Genomic DNA, 13204 nt, shown 5'->3' with positions numbered 1-13204 from the left:
CCCGGCTAATTTTTTTGATTTATTGTAGAGATGAGGACTCGCCAAGTTGCCCGGGCGGATCTCGAACCCGCGGGCTCAGGCAATCCACTCACCTCAGCCTCCCTGAGCGCGGGATTACAGGCTGAGCCACCGAGCCCGGCAGCTATCACCTTTTTTTTTTTTTCTTTTTTAATCAGTATTTTTTATTATGGTTTTGTGGGGTACAGTTAAGGGTTAGGTGTACAATGACGTTTCATTCAGGCACCCTGTTGATCAGAGGTGTTTAGCTATCACTTTTAAAGTGCCGTGGTGACCTTTGGTCTATTGTGTCATTGATAATTGGGTGGACATCGACACTAAAAGCTACCCGACAATAACAACAGAGTCTAAGAGGAAATAAAAATATGCTGTTCTGAAGCCATTGGGTTGAGCCATGTGGTATAAAATGAGATAAAGGAGGGATAGTTAGATTGCCCAATAAATCCCCTGAAGGCATCCAAGTAATTTTAAGAGTCACAAACCTTGGAGGAAGTCATCAGCAGTGACCTCGAGGGCAGAAGCCAGATTTCTACTAAGCCGGAGAGGAAAGCTGAACCCGGAAGTGAAGAGAGTGCATTGATTTTGGCACTGGAGACTCTTCCTCTCTGCAGCCATCGGCAGTTTGAGCACTGCTTTCTGCTACGGAGCTGGCGTTGAGAATTCCACGGTAGAGCTTTGAGAGCAGGACACTCAGGGGTGGTTGCTAGCTGATGTTGCCTTCCCTTAATTCCATCTTTAACTGCCTTCGGAGTGATTGTTCTGGTGCAGAAATTCCAATTTTAAGGATTTGTCCTGTCGGGCTCGGTGGCTCAGTCTGTAATCCCAGCGTTTTGGGAGGCCGAGGTGAGTGGATTGCTGGAGTCCGCGGGTTCGAGACCCGCCTGGGCAACTTGGTGAGACCTCAGCTCTACACTAAATCAAAAAAGTAGCCAGGCGGCGTAGCGCGCGCCTGTAGTTCCAGCTACTCGGAAGGCTGAGGCGGAAGGATCGCTGGAGCCCAGCAGGTCGAGGCTGCGGTGGCCGGGAGCGGCCCCTGCACTCCAGTCTGGGCGACAGAGTGAGACTCCAACTCAAAAAAAAAAAAAAGAAATAACCCAAGAACATACAAAAAGGGAGAGATTATCTGGCATTTGGAGGCTGTGTAACATAGGGACAGCTGTAATATGGAATGTTATGCTGTTATTCATAATTATGATCCAGAAAAATAGGTCTTGGAGAAATGTCAAAATATTAAGTTACAAAATATTTCTTTTTTTTTTTTGAGTTGGAGTCTCACTCAGTCGCCCAGACTGGAGCGCAGCGGCCGCTCCCGGCCACCGCAGCCTCGCCTGCCGGGCTCCGGCGATCCTTCCGCCTCAGCCTTCCGAGTAGCTGGAACTACAGGCGCGCGCTTCCACGCCCGGCTGGTTTTTTGATTTACTGTAGAGATGAGGTCTCGCTGCCCAGGCAGGTCTCGAACCCGCGGGCTCAGGCCATCCACTCACCTCAGCCTCCCAAAGACGCGGGATTACAGGCTGAGCCACCGAGCCCGGCTCGGGTGAAGTAAATTTAATAATATATTTTATTCAATCCTGTATAACCAAAATACTGCTGGGTGTGGTGGCTTATGCCTGTAATCTCAGTCCTTTGGGATGCAGAGGTAAGAGGATTGCCTGAGCCCATGGGTTTGAGACTCGTCTTGTCACTACAATAAACCAACAGATTAGCTGGGTGTGGTGCCCCATGCCTGTAGCTCCAGCTACTTGAAAGGCTGAGACAGAAAGGATCACCTGAGCCCAGCAGGTCAGGACTGCGGTGGCTGTGAGCATGCCACTGCACTCCGACCTGGGTGACAGAGTGAGACTCCAACTCAAAAAAACCTCCCCAAAACAACAAAAATATCGTTTTAACATGTAATCAATATAAAATATTACTAATAAGACATTTCCTTCCTACTAAGTCTTTGAAATGTATTTAATTATTCATTTCTTGAGTCAGAGCCCAGCCGGGATTTTAGTATTATAATGAAGCAAGGGGTTAGGAATTTTTTTTTTTTTTTTGAGTTGGAGTCACACTCTGTCACCTAGGCTGGAATGCAATGGCACACTCACGGTCACCCCAGTGCCAACCTGCTGAGCTCCCGTGATCCTTCCGCCTCAGCCTTCCAAGTAGCTGGAACTATAGGTGCGCACTAACGCGCCCAGCTAATTTTTTTATTTATTGTAGAGATGAGATCTTGCCAAGTTGCCCTGGCTGGTCTTGAACCTGCGGGGTCAGGCAATCCACTCGCCTCGGCCTCCCAAAGTGCTGGGATTACAGGCTGAGCCACTGAGCCCGACCTGGATCGTTCATTTTATGGAGTTGTGAACATGTGGGTGGACAGCAACATTTTGCGCAAATCTTACTCAAGAACAAATCTTACTCAAGAAGAATTATTCTTGCAGGGCGCAGTGGCTCATGCCTGCAATCCCAGTACTTTGGGAGGTGAGGCAGAGGACTGCCTGATCCCAGGAGTTCGAGAGCAGCTAGGGCAAATTGGCGATACCTCGTCTCTACAATAAATCAAGAAATATTAGCTGGGCGTGGTGGCATGCCTGTAGTTCCAGTTAGTTACTTGAAAGGCTGAGGTGGAAGGATCCCCAGAGTCCAGCAGGTCGAGGTTGCGGTGGCTGTGAGCGTGCCACTGCACTCCAGTCTGGGCGACAGAGGCTCCCATTCCAAAAAAAGGTATTCTTGAGTAAGATTTGTGGCAAAATGTTGCTCATCTCAGTTTCTTCAGATGTCTGGCAGTCAGCAGGTATGTGTAGAGAGATAGACATTAGCAGGGGTGCGGCCAAGTTCCCTCCCTATTGTTTCACTATTCCTTCATTTCTAATCCCAAAGTGCTGGAATTACAGATATGAGTCAGCCACCGTGCATGGCTGAGCCACATTTTAAACAGGGCAAACAGGTGCTTGTCCAGAATATGGTGACCAGGTTGCAGAGGGCCTTGAAGTCCTGTCAAACAGTTGAAGGCTCAAAAGGATTTTTTTGGCTGCAGAAAATGACGGAGCGAGTTTGGGAATGGGAACTGGAAGCTGTCTTCAACTAACTGATTAGTGGCGTATTGGAAATAATGAAGCCTAATTCTAGTCTCCAAAGTGCAGAACTAAAACTAATAAAAATTGCAAAGTGACACATTTCAGCTCGGAAAATACTCTAACATTTAGAATCATCGTGAAATAAATGAAATAGGCGTCTGGAGGAAGGAATGCCACTTGGCACCAGTAGAGGTTGAAGCCAGCCTGCCTGAGAGGTTTGTTGAAGGCCCTGCTAGGCCGGGATACATTAGACTAGATGACCCGGTTGTGTGAGGCAAGTAAGCGCCATCTCACTGTTCTTTGCACCTTTCTTTCAGCATAACAACGTATCTAGTAGTTCATGTATATATACCAGTCTTATCTCCCCCAATTAGCGACCCTGGGATGCTCTGTTTCCCTTCTCCAGCCACCCCTAGGGAGTAAGGATGAGTACTGGAGAGTGACAGAGGAAGCCTAGCTTCTCCGAAGAGATGATGGCTGCCTCTGATTATGCTTAGATTTTTCCCTTCTCTATTTTCTGATCTCCTAAGACACGTCTGGAAATATCACAAGACCCTGAGAGCTCCCCCAAAGTTCTCTCTTGAAACCCCTCGATTATCAGTCGTTCTGGTCCCGCGACTCTCTCCCCACACCAGGACCTACTCTATGGTAGAGCGCTCGGCCTGACTACCTCTCTAGTCCTCCCACCGCTCCATCTATGGTTTCGGAACCTCACCGGAAGCTCTCTTGTGAAATGGGGTAGGAGGACGGAAGTTGCGCCTTCATTACTCGCCATTTCAAGATGCCGCCGAGGCCTTAGGACCTGTGACTGCCACCCCTCCCCCCCGGGCTCGGCGGGGGAGCGACTCATGGAGCGCCCTTAAGGTGTGACTCCTGGCCCTCGTCGGCGGGGTGCCGGGAGCGGGAGGTGGAGAGTGAGTAGCAGGCGGCCGTGCCTCCACTTCTGCGGGCTTCGGAGCTGGGGGGAGCGAACGGGAGGAGCTTGAGGCGTGGGTGGCGGCGCTGGTACGGTCGCGCCGGGCGGAAGTAGGGCTGGTGGGGGAAGGGCTGTGGGTGAGGGCCCGCGGAAGGTAAACGTGGAGGTGCGGTGACGTGACGTAGTTTCGGTCAGCAGGTGCTGAACTAAAGTTGAAGTAGTCGGATTCACCGTGCTTAAGTGGACACAAAATTTGAGGAATACTTGCGTGCTAGGGAAGAAAGAGGTGGGAGAGAGGAGACGGAGAATGACATTGACGTGTCTTCAGATTTTAACGTAGACATTTTAGGCTGCGGGCCGTCTACCTCAGAGACATTTGAGTGGTTCTTTGAAAAATGCTCATTTGGGGCCACATCCAGAACTCTAGACAGTTTCGGGATGGGGCTCAGGGGAACGTTTGTTTTTTTTTTTTTTTTCTGAGTCAGAGTCTCTGTCGCCCAGGCTGGAGTGCAGTGCCACGCTCACGGCCACCGCAACTCAACCTGCTGGGCTCAGGCGATCCTTCCACCTCAGCCTTCCAAGTAACTGGAACGGCAAGCATGCACCACCATGCCCGGCTAAATTTGACTTCTTTAAGCCTCAGTTTTCTCTATAAAAAGCAAGTACAGTACCTAACCCTGCTGTATTCAAAAGAGATTCCAAGTGGAAACAGGAAAAAGTCTTGCCTTGAATCCAGAGGCTGTTAACTGACTTTATTTCTCAGATATAACCTTTTTTTTTTTTTTGAGTTGGAGTCTCACTCTGTTGCCCGGACTGGAGTGCAGTGGCAGGCTCACCGTCACCGCAGCCTTGACCTGCTGGGATCAGGTGATTCTTCCGCCTCTGCCTTCCAGGTAGCTGGAACTACAGCCACGCACCATCACACCCAGCTGATTTTTTGATTTATTGTAGAGACGAGGTCTGGCCATGTTGCTCAGTCAGTCCTCTTGCCTCCGTCTTCCAAAGTGCTGGGATTACAGGTGTGAGCCACTATACCTGGCTCTCACATATAACCTTGAGCAGTTTCTTTGCTCATGATTTTTTCTCTGCCATTCATTATAGTATTCCCCCCCCTTTTTATTATTTGTTAAAAGTAGATTCTCACCACTAACTTATGCAACATTCTTTGATTTTAAAATCCTTCCACTTCTGTCTCTTTCCTTTCATTCCTCCTCTGCCTTGCAATCAAAAAAAGTAATTTCTAGGTTGGGTGCAGTGGCTTATACCTGTAATCCAGCACTCTGTGAGGCTGAGGCGGGAGGATTGCTGAGCCTAGGAGTTCAAGACCAGCCTAGCAAGACATTATTTTTCTTAAAAAAAAAAAAAAAAAAATCAAAGAATTAGCCAGATGTGGTGGTATGTGCCTGTAGTCCCAGCCACTTGGGAAGCTGAGGTGGAAGGATCACTTGAGCCCAGTGGGTCAGGACTGTGAGATGTGACCACACCACTGCACTTCAGTTTGGGCAAAGAGTGAGACCCCGACTCAAAAAAAAAAAAAAATTAATTCCTTCTGCTCTGAACTTTAGATTTGGGCCAATTATTTGACTTCTTTAAGCCTCAGTTTTCTCTGTAAAAAGCAGGAAACAGTACCTAACCCTGCTGTATTCAAAAGAGATTAGAAGTGGAAACATGAAAAAGCCTTGCTTTGAATTCAGAGACTGTTAACTGACTTCATTTCTCACATATAACCATGGCCTATACTCAGTATTTTTTAAATGGCACAGCTGCTAAGTGATATAAGAAACCCTTGTTGTGGTTTGAATTCTTCAAGGCCGCCAAGTGGTCAATTCCAGTTCCTACTAAGATACTGAACCAACATGACTGCTGGCTCCCTTCCCCAAAATCATCCCTGAAGGAACTGTAAAGGGAAAATACTGTGAGAAACAAATGGATAATATGAGCCGTTTTGGACTGGGTAGAGGAAGGGAAGAGGGGGAGTGGCTGACTTGAAACAGGAGTAAACCAGTCATGGCCGTGGGTGAATAAAACCATGAGGGAAGAGAAGTATTTGAATATTGGTCTAGTTTCTCCCCTGCTTCATTATCTTGGAATTTCCTTTTCCCACCCTGCTGTGACTTAGTGCCATAGTCCATCTTTCCTCAAGAGTGAATCAGGGAATTCAGGAAGCCCATACTTGTGAACAGGTAGTGATTGACTTCAGGCCATGGCTTCTCTGTTGTTTTACCCTCTTAATTCTTAGGTCTTGCTAATTCCCCATCAATGCTGCTTCACCCTGGGGAACAAAGGGTGAAGCCCAAATCTGAGTACTGTTTTATGTTAACTACACATAGTAAAATTTATCATTTTAACTTTTTTGCTGTTGTTGCTGAGTCTCACTCTGTTGCCCAGACTGGAGTGCAGTGGCAAAATCACAGCTTACCACAGCCTTGACCTCTATTTCCTCTCAAAAAATTAGCCAGGCATGGTGGCGTGCACCTATAGTCCCAGCTACTGGAGTCTGGGTTTCCCCAATACAATCTGCTTGTCAGAGTAGCTGATAAAATAACAAACACAGTTGAAGAGCATAGATATTTTAAGAGAAAAACAATATATAGGCTTCATTGGAACAAATATTAGAAGAAATGAACTGAGTTTAGACTAACAAACAACCTAAAAGAAATAAGGGAAGATACCAACGAAATACGAATAGGTAGGGGCCAGGGCTGGTGGCTCAAGCTTGTGATCCTAGCACTTTGGGAGATCAAGGCAAGAGGACTGCCTGAGCCCAGGGGTTTGAGACCAGCCTGGGCAACTTGGTGAGACCTTGTCTCTACAATAAATAAATAAATAATTAGCTGGGTGTGGTAGCAAGTGCCTGTAGTTCTGGCTACTTGGGAGGCTGAGGCAGAAGGATTGCCTGAGCCCAGCAGGTCGATGCTTGGGTGGCCATGAATGTGCCACTGCACTCCAGCCTGGGTGACGGAGTGAGACTCCAACTCCAAAAAAAAAAAAAAAAAGTAGGATTTGGGAGAATAAAACAACTATTAGACATGAAAAATATAATGGTTAACCGGGTATGGCCAGTACTTTGGGAGACAGAGACGAGAGGATTGCCTGAGACTAGGAGTTCGAGACTAGCCTGGGCAACTTGATTATACATTGTCTGTATAATAAATCAAAAAATTAGCCAGGCATGGTGGCATGTGCCTGTGGTTTCAGATACTTGGAAGGCTGAGGCAGAAGGATCACCTGAGCCCAACAGGTTGAAGCTGCAGTGGCCGTGAGCATGCCACTGCACTCCAGCCTGGGTGACAGTGAGACTCCAACTCACACACACACAAAAATAATACAGTGGTTGAAATAAACAACATTGTACATGGAATATCATGTAATGGATACAGCTGAGGAATGAATTGGAACTCTAGATTGAGAAACTCTCCCAGAACAAAGAAAACATAAAGGAAATCCTGACTGGGCTCGGTTGCTCAACCTGTAATCCCAGTGCTTTGGGAGGCTGAGGTGAGTGGATTGCCTGAGCCTGTGGGTTCGAGACTCGCCTGGGCAACTTGGCGAGACCTCATCTCTACAATAAATAAAAAATTAGCCAGGCGTAGTAGCACGCGCCTGTAGTTCCAGCTACTTGGAAGGCTGAGGCGGAAGGATCGCCAGAGCCCAACAGGTTGAGGTTGCAGTGGCCAGAAGCAGCCACTGCACTCCAGTCTGGGTGACAGAGTGAGACTCCAACTCAAAAAAAAAGGAAATACTAAGAGAAAGGGAGAGTAGATGTAGAGGTACTCCCATCTGAATAATAGAAATCTTAGAGAAGTAAAAATGAGAAGGAAGTGCTTGAAGAAATGATAAATAATTCTCTTTAGAATTTAAAAATAAATGTGAAAGACCTCACATTGAATGGTCCCATAGAGGGCTAAAGATGAGAGATAAGGAAAACTTGCTCCTAGGTATATTGTAGTCAAATTTAAGGATATCAAAGCAAAAGAAAATTACAGGAGCCTCAGAAAAGATCACACATACAAAGGAGCACTATCAAAGTAACTTCAGAATTTTTTTTTTTTTTTTGGAAGTTGGGTTCTCTCTCATCTATGCTGGGCAGTGATGCTAATGCAATCACAGCTCTCCGCAGCCTTGACCTCCTGGGCTCAGGTGATCTTTCTGCCTCAGCCTCCCAAGTAGCTGGGACTATAGGTGCACGCCACCATGCCTGGCTAATTTTTTGAGAGGAAATAGAGGTCAAGGCTGTGGTAAGCTGTGATTTTGCCACTGCACTCCAGTCTGGGCAACAGAGTGAGACTCAGCAACAACAGCAAAAAAGTTAAAATGATAAATTTTACTATGTGTAGTTAACATAGTAAAAATTTTTTATGAAAAGTGAATTTGCCGGGCTCGGTGGCTCAGCCTGTAATCCCAGCGCTTTGGGAGGTTGAGGTGAGTGGATTGCCTGAGCCCGCGGGTTTGAGACCTGCCTGGGCAACTTGGTGAGACCTCATCTCTACAGTAAAATAAAAAATTAGCCAGGTGTGGTAGCGTACACCAGTAGTTTCAGCTGCTTGGAAGGCTGAGGCAGAAGGATCACCGGAACCCAGCAAGTTGAGGCTGTGGTGACTGGGAGCGTGTCACTGCCCTCCAGCCTGGGTGACTGAGTGAGACTCCAACTCAAAAAAAAAGCAAATTTAGGCCGGGTGCCATGGCTCACACCTATAATCCCAGCACTTTGGGAAGCCCAGGTGAGAGGATTGCCTGAGCCCATGGGTTCAAGACCAGTCTGTGCAACTTGGTGAGAGACCTCATCTCTAAAATAAATCACAAAATTAACCGGGCATGGTGGCACGTGCTTGTAGTTCCAGCTACTTGGAAGACTGAGGCAGAAGGATCATCTGAACCCAGCAGGTTGAGCCATGCTGGCTGTGAGCGTACCACTGTCCTCCAGCCTGGGTGACAGAGTGAGACTCTAACTAAAAAAAAAAAAAAATCATCAAGCAAAATGGGCCATGTATGGTTGAACAGTAAGAGTATATTTTGAGTAAAAGGATTATGATTAATTCTGCCCTTGAGGTTTAATGGGAAAAACTGTTACTAAGAGGGGACTTTAGTGCTTGTCTTGAGTTTGAACTTTTGACTCCAACAACCGACTAATTATGTGAACTTGTACAAATAACATCTGTTTCTCTTGCCCCATCTGTAAAATACAAATAATAATACCTACTTCATAGAACTATTTATGTATTAAATGGGTCTGCATGTGTGCCTGGAATGGAGTGAGCTCAATGAGTGAGTCTTTACCATTTGTTTCAATTGCCTAATGCTATTTAATAAACCACCTTAAAACTTGGTGAGTTAAAAGAGCCATTTTATTTATTTCTCACTTTGTGGGCTGATGGGCTGAGTTGGACAGTTCTTCTGGTGGTCTCACTTGTGGTCTGTTATGTAGCTAGAAGATACGTAGTGCTTTGGATGTTATGGCTAGAAATCTGGGCTCAGCTAAAACTGAATCTCTCTCTGTGTGACTTTTTTGTGTGGTCTCCAGTATAGCAGCAAGATTTCAATGACCTACAAAAGTACCAAAAACCAGCCAGGCTTGGAATTGAGACATTATCAGCTGCTACATTCTATTGATAAGTTGCAGGGCCACTTAAAAGGTGTGGTTCATTGGGGGCCATGTTTAGAAACCATCTGCATTGTTATTAATGTTTCTATCTGACATGTTGCTCAAATATATACATAGTTGTCAGCTTTAGGCACTGGGAATATAGTAATGAACAAATATTTTCAAATCCCTGCTTACTTGGAGCTTATGTTCTACATAATACATACTTAAAATGTATAGTATGTTTGTTGATAATAAGGATAGTGGAGAAAAATAAAGCAGGGAAGGAGATAGAGAATTTTGGGGGTTGGGAATTGCAGTTTTAAAAATGGATGTTCACGCCGGTGCGGTGGCTCACGCCTGTAATCTTAGCACTTTGGGAGGCTGAGGTGAAAGGATTGCCTGAGCCCAGGAGTTCGAGACCAGCCTGAACAACTTGGCGAGACCTTGTCTCTACAATAAATAAATAAATAATGAACTGGGCATGGTGGCACATGCCTGTGGTTCCATCTACTTGGAAGGCTGAGGTAGATGGATTGCCTGAGCCCAGCAGGTTGAGGCTGTGGTGACTGTGAGCATGTCACTGCCCTCTGGCCTGGGCGACAGAGTGAGACTCCAAATAAAAAAAAAAAAAGAAAAAATAAAAAGAAAATGGGTGTTCGTGTAAGGCCTCATTGACAAACTGACATTTGAGCAAAGATGAAAGGAGAAAGCTAAGAAGTAGAGGGCAAAAGTGGAAGCAAAAAACTTTTAGGAGGTGTAATATTGTGAAATATACACTTGTATGCACATATATTCCTGTTCTTGGCATTCATCTCCTGAAATCCTTGGAATCTCCAAAATTATAAATGTCTTTTTGTATACTAATGAGTTGACTGATGGCTGGCAGCCCCTTGGTAGTTTTTGGTGGGAGCCACCAGAAGGACTGAGGCAAAATTGGAGGGTTGGGACTTAGCACCTTGAAGAGTGGCTGAAGGTTAAGTTGATCACCAACGACCAGTGGTGTCATCGGTCATGCCTATGTAATGAAGCTTCCATTAAACCCCAAAAAGACAGTGTCTGGAGAATTTCTGGATACCTGAACACATGGAGGTTCCTAGAAGGTGGAGTTCCTGGAGGGGCATAGAAGCTCTGTGCCCCTTCCCACATACCTTGCCTTAGCCATCGCTTCCATCTGGTATCATTGGTAACCTTTGTGATATTCTTTATAATAAACTGGTAAACATAAGTGAATGTTTCTCCTGAGTTCTGTGAGCCACTCTAGCAAATCAAACCCAAGGAAGAAGTCGTGGGATTTCTGATTTATAGCTGGTCAGTCAAAAGCACAGGTAGTCGAAACTTGGAGCTTTCAATTAGCATCAGAAGTTTGGTGGGCAGTCTTGTGGTATTCTTAGCCTGTGGGATATTCTATTCTCCAAGAAGAATTAGAGGACACCTCAGCTGGTGTCTGCTGCAGAATGGATTGGTTGCTATTGTGAGAGATTCCCACATTTCTTGGTGACTAGAGGTCGCAGAAGTATTCTGTGCTGATTGTTTAGTAGAGGAGAAACTGTTTGTTATTCCTATATTTTCTGAGGAGGCTGATGTAATGAATATATGGTGGCTTGGATTTGTGTAATAATCATATAAGTATTGAGAAATGGTTAGATTTTGTCAATATTTTGAAGATACAACTTCAGAATTTATTTATGGACCGAGTAGAGAATAAGAGAAGGGCATCAAGGATGGCTTCAGGTTTATTGACTCCAGCAACCGGAAGGATGAAGTTGACATTTACAGAGCAGGTTTGGGGAGATCAGGACTAGTTTTTTTTTTGAGTTGGAGTCTCACTCTGTTGCCCAGGCTGGAGTGCAGTGGCTGCTCCCAGCCACCGCAGCCTCGATCTGCTGGGCTCCGGCGATCCTTCCGCCTCAGCCTTCTGAGTAGCCGGAATTACAGGCACGCGCTGCCATGCCCAGCTGATTTTTTTTTTTCTGATTTATTGTAGAGATGAGGTCTCGCTGCCCAGGCGGGTCTCGAACCCGCGGGCTCAGGCAATCCACTCACCTCAGCCTCCCAAGGCGCGGGATTACAGGCTGAGCCACCGAGCCCAGCTTGTTTTTTTTTTGAGTTGGAGTCTCACTCTGTCGCCCAGACTGGAGTGTAGTGGCCGCTCCCGGCCACCGCAGCCTCGACCTGCTGGGCTCCAGCGATCCTTCTGCCTCAGCCTTCCAAGTAGCCGGAATTACAGGCGCACACTACCACGCCCGGCTAATTTTTTGATTTATTGTAGAGATGAGGTCTCGCTTGCCCAGGTGGGTCTCAAACCCGCGGGCTCAGGCAATCCACTCACCTCAGCCTCCCAAAGGTGCGGGATTACAGGCTGAGCCACCGAGCCCAGCTCGACTTCCTATTTCTTAACAAAGGTAGATGATGGGACAGGGAGGAATTTATATTTTGTTATGGCTAATCTTTCTTAGAAAGGTGAGGGATCTTGTTAGCATTAGCTAGTGTATTGTTTTTCTTTCACCCCTTTCTGATGCGGAAGGGTCGCCTGAGCCCAGCAGGTCAAGGCTGCAGTGGCTGTGAGTGTGCCACTGCACTCCAGCCTGAACCACAAAGCAAGACTCCGACCCAAAAAAAAAAAAAGGCATGAGTAAAGGTAAAATCAAGCAAGTTTATTTTTATTTTATTTTATTTTATTTTATTTTATTTTATTTTTGAATTGGAGTCTTACTCTGTCTCCCATGCTGGAGTACAGTGACACTCTCATGGCCACCGCACCCTCAACCTGCTGCGCTCAGGCGATCCTTCCGCCTCAGCCTTCCAAGTAGCGGGAACTGCCACACCCAGCTAATTTTTTGATTTATTGTAGAGGTGAGGTTTCACCAAGTTGCCCATGGGCTTAGGCAGTCCTTTCACCAGTGTTAGGATTATAGGCGTGAGCCACCGCACCCAGCCCAAGTTTATTTTTTAAAAATCTTATTTTTCTTCCTTCTCTATAGCTTTTTTTTAAAATTAGAAAGCAGGATTTATTGAGAGGACAGGAAAAGCTCCCACAGTTGGAGGGGACTCAAAGGGGATGACCCCCCACCCCCCTTTTTTTTTTAAAGGGGAAAAGGGGCTGGGCGCAGTGGCTCATCCTGTAATCCCAGCACTTTGGGAAGATTAGGCAAGAGAATTGCCTGAACCCCGGGGTTTGAGACTTAGCCTGGGCAACTTGGTGAGGCTGGTCCAAGGATCCAACTCCTCACCTCTACAAGAAATCACAAAAACTAGCCAGGTGTGGTGGTGTGCATCTGTAGTTCCAGCTACTTAGAAGCCTGAGGCGTAAGGATCGCCTGAGCCTAGTAGCTTGAGTCTGCGGTGGCTGTCAGTGCCATTACACTCCAGTTCTGGGCGACAAGAATGAGACTCCAACTCAAAATAATAATAATAATAATGAAACCTTACTCTGTATTTCAGTTCATGCTATGTCTTTTTCTGGATGGTATATGTCCATCTTGGCTTAAACCGTTTTGTAGATTTGTAGTTGCTATGCTCTTTTTGGGTTTGGTACATTTGAAAGCTGGTTTTTTTGTTTTTTTTTTGTTTTGAGTTGGAGTCTCACTCTGCCGCCCAGACAGGAGTGCAGTGGCCACTCCCGGCCAC

General features: G+C 46.3%; 1 protein-coding gene across 1 annotated transcript in view; it reads left to right on the top strand.

The window, feature by feature from the left end:
• The first annotated feature begins 3821 nt into the window (after nt 1–3821).
• MDM4 (MDM4, p53 regulator) overlaps nt 3822–13204 on the top strand; it is a 39543-nt gene continuing 30160 nt past the window's right edge. The window contains exon 1 of the mRNA XM_021716889.1: nt 3822–3941. The gene's annotated coding sequence lies outside the window, so the exon portion shown is untranslated. The remainder of the gene's footprint in view (nt 3942–13204) is intronic.

This window comes from Carlito syrichta, unplaced genomic scaffold (assembly GCF_000164805.1).
Source record: "Carlito syrichta isolate Samal-C Ts95f unplaced genomic scaffold, Tarsius_syrichta-2.0.1 Scaffold309080, whole genome shotgun sequence".
Taxonomy (NCBI): domain Eukaryota; kingdom Metazoa; phylum Chordata; class Mammalia; order Primates; family Tarsiidae; genus Carlito; species Carlito syrichta.
This window is presented reverse-complemented; position numbering and strand designations above follow the sequence as displayed.